Genomic DNA, 9,412 nt, shown 5'->3' with positions numbered 1-9,412 from the left:
CCCCAGAAGATGTGGATGCTTCTCGGGGACAATTACCTCCTGACACTTCATCATGGGCCCTGTGACAGCCGCTGACGGCCCCCGTCCAAACAAATGATGCTGGGGTCGAGGTTGCAGGCCTGCCTCCGAGCGAGCCTAGCCCTGCTGCACCGCTCTGCATTAGTAAGCCCCACTCACACACACACACATATATAAACCTACATTAAAAGCTCCTCCTTTAAACCAACCACCTCCTTCCCTGAAGAAAAGAACATTTATCAACGGTGGAGGGGCTTAGATAGAAGGGTTGGGGGGTGAGAGCTCTACAGTTTTGTCAAACCTCATACCCCTTAGGTAAAGCAGCTCTTTATCTTTGAGAGGCAACTGGGAATCACACACACATACGGACACCAAATACTCCCTGGTGTGTCACACGTACATCTCATCAGATAATGGGGTTAAACAGAAACTTTAAGAGGCCAAAGAGGCAAAAACATGTAAGTAATCAGCAGAGATCAATTAACCCGACGTGGAGCAGGTAGAGCTCAGAACAAGAAAGGCCTCGTCTTCTCTGTCATTTTCATCGGACTGAGTGGAGCTAAGATTAGATGCATTAAATAGGGCAGCTGCTAATAGTAAAAAAAAAAGGTTTCTTAAGAAGAAACCATAAAAAAGGATATGTTAAGGAGTCTAGCCTTCAGTCTGCAGATAAATAAACGCTGTGTGATATTGGCCCAACGAGGCGAACCAAAAACTATATTGTGCAACAAATAAAAGAGTGACATTGCAGAAAAAAAGAAGGAAAAAAAACACGAAAGAAAGCTTACCAGTGTCAGGAAAACTCAGACAGAGAAAAGCTGAGACAAAGACGGCATCAGTGATGAAACATTCATCAAAGGAGGAGGAGACGACATCTTTGCTTTCAGTGCAGGTGGCAATGCCATGGCTGCATCCCCCATATACCATCACTAAAGGATCTTTGGTCATTTTCTGTCTCTCTGCCAGCCCCCGTCTTATTACTAATACCCTCGGTGTCTCAGCTACTGGTCGCTGCCCTTGAAAAATGTGTTGACATTGTTTCCATTGTTCTCAAAAGCAAAAATAGAAGCTTAGTTGGAAAACAAAGACGTAATATCAACATTGACCGAAATGTTTTCAAGCTTCCATTGAGACCACAAATAACAGCCGAGCTGCGTGATATAAAATATTCTAATATCACTGCGGAAACCTGTAACAACATCGGCTGCAGCTTTACTCACCAGTCCTCATTTAGCTTTGTGATAAGTGTGATTTTGTAAAATCTAATAAACGTGTTAAGTGTCAACAACCGAGCTGTTGCCAGGAAAAATAGTCTGTTTTATTCATTTTAAGCACAGCAGTGTTATGAAGTTGATTGGCTTGCAGTATAATATGCAGCTCTAAATAAAACCATTTGAGAAAATCCCTGCAGCAACTTAGATTGCAACTGAATAAAACGATTTTAATTATTAATAATCACCCGAATCAGAATGCATTTTTGCATGAATGCAAACCCTGCATATCGACTATTTAATCATCTAAAATATTAAATGTAAGTGACAACATGCAAAATAACCAAAAGTGGTAAGCAGCATAAATATCCTTTTTTCAATTCAATTAAATTCAGTTCAGTTTATTTCTATAGCACCAATTTACAACACGTCATCTCAAGGCCCTTTAAAGTTCAACCAGACCATCCAGTCAGATTGATTCAAAGTTTTCTATCTAAGGAAAACCAGTTGATTGCATCGACTCATTGACTCAAATACAATCCCTCACACTGAGCATGCTTGTAGCGACAGTGGAGATAAAAACTCCCTTTTAACAGGAAGAAACCTCCAGCAGAACCAGGCTCAGTGTGAGCGGCCATCTGCTGAGGCCGACTGGGGTTCAAGGAGACAGAAGCAGACATAGAAAAAGCAGCTCCACAGGCGGCCCCGTCCAGGAAACACACAGCCAGGCAGACGAGCTCCGAGCCAGCTCCCATGTCAGAGGATGAAGAGAGCACATCCAGCCAGTCACCCTCCAATAGTTCGTTTGCTTCTCTGCTTAGTTTATGCTAGCCCAGTTAGCCTTAGCTGTTGGGTTGATTTTATTCTAAAAGTTACCAAATCTCTGTCCCGTCTGCTGTTTATGTGAATGAACCTATTGACATTAGGTTCCTTGTGTCACCTACACCATGTTGAGAGAGAACCTGGTCTAATGCTACGTTCATGCAAAGTCAATGGTTGCATCAAGGTGCAGCAATTGGTCCTGCAGCGTGTTTTGAGCAGCAGGAGCAGCGAGTCTGAGCAAATGAAGCAGCGCCTCACGAGGACCTGATGCGCTTCAGAAGCAGCAGCTGCTGGAGTTGGAAAACTTGAACTTTAGCTGCTTGACGCGCCACATCAACCAATCAGAGAAGCTGGTCTGGGAGCTGGCAGGGAGACAGACACAGTGCTGCTGATGCAGAGCGCTATGATCACTCCTCTGAAACAGTTAATAAACACCTAAGTTAATTTAGAATGTCGAAACCTGCCAGCAAAATATGTTTTATTTTATTATTCTGGTGTCTGCAGTTTGGATTGCATGAAAAACGCCTTCCAGCTGCCACAAACAGTAGCGGAAAACTGCGAAGAGGCGACCGGGCCAGAGGCTGTTGCTGAATGGGATTCCCTGTAAGAGCGCACCGCCGATGTATTGGGGTCTGAGCGGCTCACACAGAGAAATTATATATGAAGGCAGGATCCTAATGTTGATAAACTGACTGAACATATGAAGTTTTCAGGTGGACTTTTTCACTTAAAAACATTGAAACTACTTTTTACACACTGATCACAGCAAATATAGCTTCCATTTCTACAGGCAAAGAAAGGATAGTGTAGCTCCGCCCAACGAGCATCAGACCCACTTTTACACCACACAGCTAGAGCAGCAAAGATGCTTCAGCCGCGCGTCAGAACTAAACTTGCAGAAGCATTAAAAATAAAGCAGCACACGTGTTTTTGTTGCTTCTGTTGCATGCGGTCTGAACGTAGCATGAGTGTTGCCAATGTAGGATAAAAAGCAAACCTGCAAACACAGGCTTTATGCAGAGTTTCATCATATGAACATCACTTTTAGGTTTATATTCTAAATTCTGCATGGAGAAGCAAAGAAAAGGAGATGTTTATCACCACAACCCTCCTGTCTATGCGTTTGCTAAGCAGAGTAAAACAATAATAGTCACTTTGAAGACACATAGAGGTAGGAAACTCCTTTACAGATGAAGTGTGCATCTGCAGGATCATTTTAACATGGAGCACTTCATGCAGCGCTCATGTTGCATCAAGTCTAACCGCCTGCAGATGTTGCTTCAAGTCTTAAGTGGAGACGCATGCATGTCCTGGATCTGTTCTTTATGGGCTAAAGTCTTTGCACAAGCCACTGAGTAAAGACAAATAAAGGGAGAGCTAAAAGGGGAAGGGATGTGGGTGGAGGAGGAAAAAAATGAAGGACAAAGAAAAAAACTACAGAGTCAGAGCCATATGTCATGTTAGAAAGGCCCTTGAGAGTGCTTTCAATCTTTCAGTCAATATTCAACACGCCGGCTCGTAAGCCATCATTAAAAAGAGGATTCTTTGCTGTTTGTTTATCATCAGGACACATGGCTGACAGCTTCCTGTAAACAGCTCCTATGTTTATATATGCACCCAAATGCACTGTCCTTTATCGGTAAAAATGGATTGCTGTTGTTTAATAATGAAAGTAACAAGTGATGGAGTGAGCTTCTGATAATAGCGCTAGGAGATGATTGTTGTGTATATGGAAGAGCGGGAAAAAAACGGAGTCTTTCCACATCAACAGGAGCTTCGGAAAACTCGCTGCTGCAGAGTGGGAACAAATGAAGTGGCGAACCGTTTCCAAGATGTTTTCCATGCATGATCACTACTGTGATCGATATTCAGATGAGTCACTATCTATGTCAGGCGTTTCAACACATCAGTTTTTCTATAACATTTCTCAACTCCTGCAGAGTTTGGACAGGGAAGAACTGAACCAGCAGGAAAAATAATTACAGAAAAAAAATGACAGGTCTTTTTTTTTTCCAAAAGAGAGCTGAGTCATCAGTTATTAACAATGGAGGTCAGTCAGTCCTTTCAGAGATACGCTAAACAGCTGCAGACTAGAGGCAGTTTATACCGCGACACTTTAAAACTGTTGCATGAAGTAATTATCCAAGGATTCAAATAAAAACAAAACTAAATGGAAAAACTAAAAACTTTGGATATGGAAATATGAGCTGATTTCCAATAATAATATAGCCGTCATGGCCGATAACAGAAATATACCAATAATTTATCCTATATTAATCCCCTTTTGTCATGAAAAAACAAACACATTGCTGATATTGCTTCTCTGCTTTGGATAAACACCCACAATCCTTTGCTACATCACTATAGAGAAACAATCTAGATGGAAAAAAATGTTAATGTCACCCCAGTTTTAACTATTGGACTAATATAAAAATATTTCAACATGATCAACATCGGCCGATAACATCAACAATATATATATATATATATATATATATATATATATATATATATATATATATATATATATATATAATCTGGAGTGTAAAAGTGCCTTGGGCTGTGGCCGAATGTCCACCCTAACCACTATATAGGGTATAGTGGTTACACCATTTTAGATGAGTGAAAAAGTAGAGTGGAATAGAAATTTCCCACAACGCACCTTGAAAAGTTGCGTACCTCCATGGTCACTACAGAACTGAACTTTATTGATCTCACATTGGAGAAGTTTACGTCTGTATTTAACCCATCCCCTTGGGGAGCAGTGGGCTGCCATCTTGGGGCGCCCGGGGAGCAGTGTGGGGTTAAGGGTCTTGCTCAGAGACCCAGAGTTTCAGTTTTGGGAGTGGGACTTGAACCCAGAACCTCAGGATTCCAGGCTCTATGCCCTAAACACTAGCCCACTACTTCAACTTGTCCACCCTAATATATAACCCTATATAGGGCACTATATAGTTGTTAAGCCATTTTAGATGAGTGTCTGAAAGTCTAGTGGATGAAATGCACCTTGAAAGGTAGTGATCAACCATGGTTACTAGGTAAGATGAAATATATCCTGGAATGCTTTGTGAGTAGAGCTCTCCTTTGCAAAGCATCATGGGATTTGTTGTCACAGTGGCCCGCTGTCGCCTACGCCTGTCGCTAACCGACAGCGGTGACAAATAAAGATGGCGCAGGCACCATGCAGGGAGGCAGAGTTACAGGACCAACAGGAAGCAGAAAGTAGTGATTATCTGTCCAAACAGTCAATTAACTGAGTTCACTATAAAGTCCACTATATAGTCCCCACAGTGATTGAAAGATTTAGGGGTTAGAGCGAACGTTCAGACACAGTCTTGGTTTATTCAAACCTGAAAAGCCCAAAAGAGTGTGCTCTCTTGATTTGGTCCTCCTGTGTTAGCATTAGCCCTCTTTACATTCATCAAGTTAATCTCCTTTCCACCAAAATGGGTCATTCCAATAATCACTGTTGCTAACTTACCAACTTGGTTGCTATGTTAAGCAACCTGTCTTTTTTTAAAGACACATCTAGCAACATATTTTCTGTTTTATTGGAGTCTCTGACAACAAGCTGAAAGCCTGATGACTCTGAGTTCCCTTGCTACAGCAAGCAGCATGTCCTACTCCACCCGTCCAAACAACACTGACATGCAGGCAGTCTCTGCTGCAAACTGTGCCTGCGGCTGCTTGTGTAGCATCAGCTATGAGGGAATGTTGCTCACGCTACATTCCCTCATACACACGTGAAATTCTCCTGAATGCCCTCACAAGAAAAAAAAAATAAATAAATAGGGTATTAAATTGAGCTTTTATTTATTTTCTCCTCAAAAATATTTCCGTCATGCTTTATCCCTGTTGGGGTGGCGAGTGGTGCAGGTGCCTATCTCCAGTCTACGGGCGAGAGGCGGCGTCCACCCTGGACAGGTCGCCAGTCCATCGCACTCCAATAGGACAAACAACCATTCACGCACACACTCACACCTAAATAGAATATATAGAGGCCAATAAACCTAACAGCCATGTTTCTGGGCGGTGTGAGGAAGCTGGAGTACCCAGAGAGAACCCGCGCATCCTCAGGAAGAACATGCAAACTCCATGCAGAAAGAGGAATTGAACCCAAACCCTTCTTGTGGCAAGGCAGCAGTGCTACCCACTGCCCCACTGAGCAGCCCTGAAATTGATCAAACATGAATTTAAAGACAGTTTTGGATGCATTGTTTATGTAAATACCAGGTTATGACAGTTTGCTTTTATGTTTTGGAATCTGATAGCAGACCGCTAAGGAACAGAGGACTAGTCAGTCGCTGTGTTCCTGTCAAAGACAAGACCACATTCATCCGTCTCGATTAAATCCTACATCAGAGACATATGTCTGCTCAGNTGTTAGCATTAGCCCTCTTTACATTCATCAAGTTAATCTCCTTTCCACCAAAATGAGTCATTCCAATAATCACTGTTGCTAACTTACCAACTTGGTTGCTATGTTAAGCAACCTGTCTTTTTTTAAAGACACATCTAGCAACATATTTTCTGTTTTATTGGAGTCTCTGACAACAAGCTGAAAGCCTGATGACTCTGAGTTCCCTTGCTACAGCAAGCAGCATGTCCTACTCCACCCGTCCAAACAACACTGACATGCAGGCAGTCTCTGCTGCAAACTGTGCCTGCGGCTGCTTGTGTAGCATCAGCTATGAGGGAATGTTGCTCACGCTACATTCCCTCATACACACGTGAAATTCTCCTGAATGCCCTCACAAGAAAAAAAAAATAAATAAATAGGGTATTAAATTGAGCTTTTATTTATTTTCTCCTCAAAAATATTTCCGTCATGCTTTATCCCTGTTGGGGTGGCGAGTGGTGCAGGTGCCTATCTCCAGTCTACGGGCGAGAGGCGGCGTCCACCCTGGACAGGTCGCCAGTCCATCGCACTCCAATAGGACAAACAACCATTCACGCACACACTCACACCTAAATAGAATATATAGAGGCCAATAAACCTAACAGCCATGTTTCTGGGCGGTGTGAGGAAGCTGGAGTACCCAGAGAGAACCCGCGCATCCTCAGGAAGAACATGCAAACTCCATGCAGAAAGAGGAATTGAACCCAAACCCTTCTTGTGGCAAGGCAGCAGTGCTACCCACTGCCCCACTGAGCAGCCCTGAAATTGATCAAACATGAATTTAAAGACAGTTTTGGATGCATTGTTTATGTAAATACCAGGTTATGACAGTTTGCTTTTATGTTTTGGAATCTGATAGCAGACCGCTAAGGAACAGAGGACTAGTCAGTCGCTGTGTTCCTGTCAAAGAGAAGACCACATTCATCCGTCTCGATTAAATCCTACATCAGAGACATATGTCTGCTCAGTCAGGTACGTTTCAGATCTGTTTAGTTAGCTCACAAAAACTTGGAACTTAGTTAGCTCTGGTGTTAAACCCGTCAGCTCCAGATCTGCAGCCTCATACTGGGACGATAAGGCTGCTGTCCGCCATTACAGCGGTTTTATTCGGCAGGCTGGATACCCACAAGGGTTAGACAGCAGGAGCTGATTTAATTCATGCTTTTTCACACATTTTAAGATTGTATTTTTGGTGTTGGCTAAGACTGAGCTCTGGGTCACATTATTCATTCAGTCACGGATATGAACATCTCATAGGAAGGTTTTGGGGAAGAGCAGCCAGCAAAGAGCATCGATACGCACCAAGTGCAGAATATTGACCTGAAAATCATTTAACATATCTGAAAAGAGCTAATACTTTGATCAAAGTGTGTTTTTAATCCTTATATATCATGCATTTCTACTAAAAACAATACCTCTACATCAATCCAGTGAAGTATTAGCAGGTGAGCTTGTCCGCATGTGTGTGCGTATTCAGGCTGACTGACCCACAGAGGATGACAAATGGCTTTAGCAGGGGGCCGCGCTTGACATTTAGGTTTCATCTGGAAATGGACGATGACCCGCTGAGGTCAGGCATGCCAAGCAGGCAGCAGAGAGAACCATTTCTGCAAAGGGCTTCATCCTGGTAACTAGACACTAGCTAAACAGTGATGCTCTCACACACACACACAAGCATGCATAATCACTCATTCAGTCAGGAGATAGGAGGACATCCCGGGCAGGACCACATAGGTGGGGTGTCATTATAGAGAAGAGACAGATGTGTTTGGAATGTGGTTTTAGGGATTCCTGATCAGCATGTGCTCACAGGATTATCATTTACTTTAGCAATATTCCCAGTTTTTCAGTTTACATGCAAACTTTAGGGCATTTATTTAATGTCTAAGTGATAAATTGTCAAAAACTAGTAATTAATTGTAAAAATTAAGACCAAAGAATAGAACGCTGCTTTCCATGAAGCATCATCTGCACTAGAGATCAATCAATATAAGCTTTTTACCGATTATTTTGACATCAGTCTAACTCCTCCCATGTTTCTTGACTGATCCTAAGAGCTTTTTGTTTCTTCTTCCTATATTTACATGATAAAAATAACTCAGTGTAAACCTAAAACAAACCTGTAATAACAGACCAAACAGAACATTAACAATGGATACCAAACAGACATGGCTGCTGAATGCATTAATGAATCAACCAACCATTACTTAGTCTACCAATACCAATACAATATCAGTCAATATAGGAATGTTTCTGCCTGGATGTGGGTCGACCAGAAAGATCAGCCCACCAATGCATCAGTCTATCTCTAATGGGTCTGAAACAATTAATCAATTAATTGTAAATAATCACTTATTGAAATAATAGTTAACTAATTTGGTAATCAGGTTTATTTGTCACATAGAGTAATGGTAGACTGACTCTAAAAATGCCATTTGATCGTAGAATAACCTAATTACAGCAGTAATTAACACAAAACTCTTCAAATATAAACTATAAATCTCAGACTTGTATATCTTAGACTTTTGTCATTTTGTGTACACGGAGTGTATGATATTTCGTTTAGTTCAGCTTTTCAGACAGTAAATGAACATTTCCATTCGATAAAGTGCAGCAATGATCAAATGTAAACAGTGTGGGAGAAAAAACAGAACAATTAGTCATGCAAATCTGTTTTTTTTTTGGAAGAATGACAAGAAAATAGGTAGCTGAGCTGCAGCAAGCTAAGGAAAGGACACGGGATGTTTAGCTAAGCTAAGACTTGGAGGAATATCCTTTAAAAGAGGCCAAAATGGAGATCTTTGGTCAAAAAGGGAAAGGTTTGCAAAACCATACATTGCTTTCTTCTATATTAAAAAAAAAAAACTTAAAAAAAAACATTCCACTGGACTTTATTTCCCAGCTGGAGGACATTTCACTTTAGCCTCGTGAGACCATCCCGAGGCTAAAGTGAAATGTCCTC

At 41.7% G+C, this 9,412-nt stretch overlaps 1 protein-coding gene across 2 annotated transcripts in view; it reads right to left on the bottom strand.

The window, feature by feature from the left end:
• Nucleotides 1–9,412, bottom strand: part of rara (retinoic acid receptor, alpha) — a 269,315-nt gene that overhangs the window by 197,303 nt on the left and 62,600 nt on the right. The gene's annotated exons all lie outside the window — the stretch shown is intronic.

This window comes from Cyprinodon variegatus, unplaced genomic scaffold, assembly GCF_000732505.1.
Source record: "Cyprinodon variegatus isolate N-32 unplaced genomic scaffold, C_variegatus-1.0 Scaffold322, whole genome shotgun sequence".
In the NCBI taxonomy this organism is placed as follows: domain Eukaryota; kingdom Metazoa; phylum Chordata; class Actinopteri; order Cyprinodontiformes; family Cyprinodontidae; genus Cyprinodon; species Cyprinodon variegatus.
The sequence above is the reverse complement of the archived record's forward strand: the minus strand, read 5'-3'. Positions and strand labels throughout refer to the sequence as shown.